The sequence below is a fragment of the Octopus sinensis genome, linkage group LG30 (assembly GCF_006345805.1).
Source record: "Octopus sinensis linkage group LG30, ASM634580v1, whole genome shotgun sequence".
Lineage (NCBI taxonomy): Eukaryota > Metazoa > Mollusca > Cephalopoda > Octopoda > Octopodidae > Octopus > Octopus sinensis.
In genome coordinates this window covers 6,039,292-6,045,166 of record NC_043026.1, presented here as the reverse complement: position 1 = coordinate 6,045,166, position 5,875 = coordinate 6,039,292, and positions in this window count along the sequence as shown.

The window sequence follows — 5,875 nt, the reverse complement described above, 5'->3', positions numbered from 1 at the left end:
CCGGACGTTCAATAGAACGACAGAGACGGTGTGAGGGGGGCTGAGATGAGGGCAGGGTCTTTACGTGGTCGCTGGGTTTGCTAGAAATAGAAGTCAGATCGGATCTCCCTTATTCAACGATTTGCGTCGGAAATTGAGAAGGTAACGATTAGCGTCGGGACTGGCGATAGTCACGATTACCTTTGAAAACGGTAATGTTAATGATTAGAGAGAGAAAAAATGGTAATGGTAAGAATATCGACAGATATGATAAAGGTTAAGAATGGCGTCTGTAAGGGCAATACTGACGATCAGCGTCGGAAATGGTAATTGCAATGGTTGCCGTTGAAAATGGGCGATAGTGACTGTTATTGTCAAGGATATCAATGATAAAGATTAGCGTCAAGCAAAGAGAATGGTAACGATGTCTCAATTAGCGACAGGAATATCAACGGCAAGGACTAAGTTTGTGTATTGTAATGGTGAAGATTAGCGTCGGAAATAGTCTTCAGTATTTTAGCGCCACCTAACGATTTATACTGGCAACAAACACCCAATTATGTAAATTATCTCCCCTTTACATCTCATGCGGATAGCGTAAAGAAGATGGTGTGAGGGGGGAGTGAGGGCTCTTTACCTGATCGCTGCGTCTGCTAGAAATAGAAGTCAGATCTCTTTCAAATCACAACATACTTTTATTATGTGTTATAAAGTTACAGCGTGAAAAAAAAAATGAAAGGAAACTTCAGAAGAAATCAATTGAAGTTAGAAAATAGTTTTAGATAACTTCGAGACGTGGTGAGAAAAAAATAACTGGAGTAAATACAAAAATAGACCTCGATATCCGGTAGACGAAACGAAAATATATAAATAGGCGTAGGAGTGGCTGTGGTAAGTAGCTTGTTTACCAACCACATGGTTCAGTCCCACTGCGTGGCATCTTGGGCAAGTGTCTTCTACTATAGCCTCGAGCCGACCAGAGCCTTGTGAGTGGATTTGGTAGACGGAAACTGAAAGAAGCCTGTCGTATATATGTATATATATGTATGTGTGTGTGTGTGTTTGTGTGTCTGTGTTTGTCTCCCTAGCATTGCTTGACAACCGATGCTGGTGTGTTTACGTCCCCTTTACTTAGCAGTTCGGCAAAGAGACCGATAGAATAAGTACTGGGCTTACAAAGAATAAGTCCCGGGGTCGATGTGCTCGACTAAAGGCGATGCTCCAGCATGGCCGCAGTCAAATGACTGAAACAAGTAAAAGAGTAAATATTTAAATGTTACGTATGTCTTGAAACAGAAATAAATTTTATGGCATAGCTAGACAAGTGTCCCCTCACACATACATACATGAATTTGTTTCCTCATAACTTCCAGGAAAAAGGGAAATTTTTAATGAAATTTTCTACGGTAAAAACAAAAATTGTTTTCCAACTACATGGTTCCGGGTTCAGTCCCACTGCGTGACACCTTGGGCAAATGCCTTATGAGTGGATTTAATAGACAGAAACGGAAAAAGTCCTTCGTGTGTCTGTGTTTGTCCCTCCAGCCACCACCATCGCTTGACAACCGATGCTGGTGTGTTTACGTCCCCGTAACCTAGCGGTTCGGCAAAAGAGAACGGTAGAATAAGTACTAGGCTTACATAGAGTAAGTCCTGGGATCCTCGATGAATTTCTTCAGCTAAAACCTTTTTACGGTTGTGCTCCAGCATGACCGCAGTCGAATAACTGAAACCAGTAAAAGAATGAAAGAAAAAGAAAAAGGAATAGATACACCTCGGATGGTATAGACTCCGATTACATTGAAATTTATGGTGAAAAGTTTTTCCGACGATCGGGAGAGGAGTTTCGGAAAATTCACACAAAATCACCTTTGTTTCCTCATAACTTCAAGGAAAATGGTTAATGTTTAATGAAATTTCCTACAAATACCTTTCAGAGTGTGTAGATCAAGAATTCTATCGGAATTTAATGCGAAAAGCCAAATTGGTGGGTTCACACACATACATGCTGACTTACATCGCATATACTCTTTTACTTGTTTCAGTCATTTGACTGCGGCCATGCTGGAGCACCGCCTTTAATCGAGCAACTCGACCCCGGGACTTATTCTTTTTGTAAGCCCAGTACTTATTCTATCGGTCTCTTTTGCCGAACCGCTACGTGACGGAGACGTAAACACACCAGCATCGGTTGTCAAGGTGGCGAGCTGGCAGAAACATTAGCACGCCGGGCGAAATGCGTAGCCGTATTTCGTCTGCCGTTACGTTCTGAGTTCAAATTCCGCCGAGGTCGACTTTGCCTTTCATCCTGTCGGGGTCGATTAAATAAGTACCAGTTACGCACTGGGGTCGATGTAATCCATTTGTCTGTCCTTGTTTGTACCCTCTGTGTTTAGCCCCTTGTGGGTAGTAAAGAAATAGGTTGTCAAGCAATGCTAGGGGGACAAACACAGACACACACACATACACATATACATATATATGACAGGCTTCTTTCAGTTTCCGTCTACCAAATCCACTCACAAGGCATTGGTCGGCCCGGGGCTATAGCGGAAGATACTTGCCCAAGATGCCACGCACTGGGACTGAACCCGGAACCATGTGGTTGGTAAGCAAGCTACTTACAACACAGCCACTCCTACGCCTATATGTCTACAAAATGAAACTTGAAATTTCAAAAAAAAATTCTGATGTGTGTCAGTAGGGTCGCTGAAAAGTTCCTGGCTTTAAGGGTGTCGCGAAGGGATTGGTTGGATGCCCAACCTTACAAGTTCTTTTACAGGGCTTGGAATAACTGAAGGGCTGCTGCAATAAGTATGTGAATCTGAGAGGGGAATATCTTGATATATAAAAGTGAAGTTGTGTGAGTGTCTGTCTCCTACGATTTAGATTCCTAACTACTCCCACATTTTGCGGTGCAGTTTAACCAAAACCGGGTATCTTATAGTCGTGATTCATATCGAGCCCTTCTGGGTATTAGCGCGCGTCTACGATTAAAAAAAATTTACCATCATTTTTTCCCATTTTTAATGCATTTTTTCGCTATTATATAAGGGAAGTAACTCTCTAAAAATGTCTGCGATGAGTCAACGATTTAAAAAAAAATTACCATAATTTTTTTTCCATTTTTAATGCATTTTTTTGCTATTTTTTGGCTATAACTCTCTAAAAATGCTTATATAGTTATTTCCCTTACAAACCCGAGCAACGCCTGGCGATACTGCTAGTGTTGAATAAAATCATAATTAACTGATCCTCCTGTGTTTTCTTTTGCCCAAAGCCAGGAACTATTCTGCCCCACCCTGTCCCATATCTGTAAGAGACCACAAGTTTTCTTGTTCACATTAAATTCCGATATAATCTTAGTCTAGACACTCTTAGTGGTATAGACACAAAGCCTGAAATTTTGAGAGAGGGCCAAGTTCATTAAGTTGACCCCACACTTGACTGCGACTTATTTTATTGAACTCAAAAGGGGGTGAAAGACAAAGTCGACCGTAGCAGAATTTGAACCCAGCTTTTGCTAGTAAATGCTTAAAGGAGAATCTGGATAAACTGGGATTTTCAGAAAGAGAAATTGACCGGTAGATTCGTACACTACAAGTGCAATCTGTGAGTGGAACAGTAAAAATATGCAAGACTTTTCTCAAGTTCCAAATGTGAATTTGTCTGAGTTAACTACGTTCCAGAGATGGAGCCTTGTATCTTTGTTGGAAACCGGTTCCCTACTCAGTGGAAGAAGATTTATAATAATTAAAAAATAGAAGCGACATACATACACACACACACACACACACACATACATACACACATATATACATACACACACACATACATACATACGTACGTACGTACATACATACAGATTCATACATACATACATACATAGGTACATACATACATACATACATACATACATACACACATACATTTACACATACATACATACATACATACATACAGGCTTCTTTCAGTTTCCGTCTACCACATTCACCTACAAGGCTTCGATCGGCTCGGGGGCCTATAGTAAGAGATACTGCGAAGTGGGACTGAACTCGGATCTTTTGGCTTTGATTTGTTGAAATTGCCGAAATGCAAGAAATTAAACAACAAATATCTTACAAACTACAGAATTTTCTCAAGAAAGCCAAGAGAGAAAGATGTTTTATGTGAGACATTCTACCAGTATACGAAGTTTAAAAATGTTTAGTTACAAAGGAATTATTTTTTAAATCTGCCTGTCAAAAAGTGAAAAGATCCCCTGGGCGATCTTTCGTCTCTTGTAGACCTTTCCGTCGATTTCCGTAAAAATTTTTTTTTTTTTTACATATGGGCTTGCGGGAACTTTTGAAGTAATATACATACATATACACATACACCGAGTAGAAAATTTCAGTTATCTCTCTCTTTCACACATTACTCTCTCTGTCTCTTCACACACACTAACAGAAGCACTTCACTTACACAACATACTGTCTGTCTCCCACACCCCATCAAACACACACACACACACACATATACATCAATGCTTGCCATGCACGGTAACTTCAAAAGAACTTCCCTCGTCATACAATCGCTTTCTCTTAGTCTCTTTCGCTCTCATTACTTCAAAAGTTCCCGCAAGCCCATATGTAAAAAAAAAAAAAAATTTTTTACGGAAATCGACGGAAAGGTCTACTAGAGACGAAAGATTGCCGATCCCTGAACCCTTCTTCACCGCACAGATAATGCCCGAGAATAAATTTCGTTGCTATTTCTAGCAGCCCTGGCGACCACATAGGGGCCTCCCACTCATGGTGGCCGGTTGTCGTCGTTCAAAAGTGACGGCAACGAATTCCACGCTGGAAGTTTACCCGTTGTCAAAGTTACGTCACTGCCACACTATAAATAACACACACACACACACACACACACACACACACACAGACACACACACACACACACACACACGCATACATTCAAACTCTTTGTTTTTCCTCCTCTTTGCTCTCTCTCCCTCTCTATTTCATCTCCTTTTCCTCCACCTCCCTTTGCTCTTCCTCTCTTTCACTCATATTTTTTCGACATTCGCTCCTTCTTGCCTCACTCTTTCTGTCTTTCTTTCTTTCTCTCTCTCTCTCTCTCTCACATAATCCTGTCTCACTCTTTCCAGTGACAACTCCCCTTCCCTTTCCCTTCCACGCTGTCTCTTTCTCCCCTCCTCCTACTCCTCGCTCTCTCTCTACCCACTTAATATCTTTTTTTCACTCTCTCTCTCATATAATCCTGCCTCACTCTTTCCGGTGACAACTTCCCTTCCCTTTCCCTTCCACGCTGTCTCTTTCTCCCCTCCTCCTACTCCTCGCTCTCTCTCTCTCTCTCTACCCACTTAATATCTTTCTTTCGCTCTCTCTCCTTCACTTACACGTCACTCTTTCCATTTTCCCCATCTCCCTTTCTCTCTCTCTCTCCTTCACTTTCTACTCGTTCTTCCTTTTCTTTTTCCTCCCTGTTTATCTCTTACCTCCTCCCCCTCGCTTGTACCTCACTCTTTCAATACCTTCCCATTTCTGTCTCCCCCCTTCATTCTCTCTCTCTCTCCCTCTCACTCTCTCTCACAAACATACTCGACCAACATTTTTCTCTCCTCCCCTTCAATCTCTTTCCATTCCACTTACTCTGTCTTTCTCTCCTTTTCACCCTCTCATTTTCTCTTCCTCTCTCTTTTTCTCACCCCGTCTTCTCGTCTCTCACTCTCTCTCTTTCCTTCTCCTTATCTCTTACTTTCATTCTCTCTCTCTCTCACCCTGTCTTCTCGTCTCTCTCTCTCTCTCTTTCCTTCTCTTATCTCTTACTTTCATTCTCTCTCTCTCTCTCACCCCGTCTTCTCGTCTCTCTCTCTCTCTTTCCTTCTCTT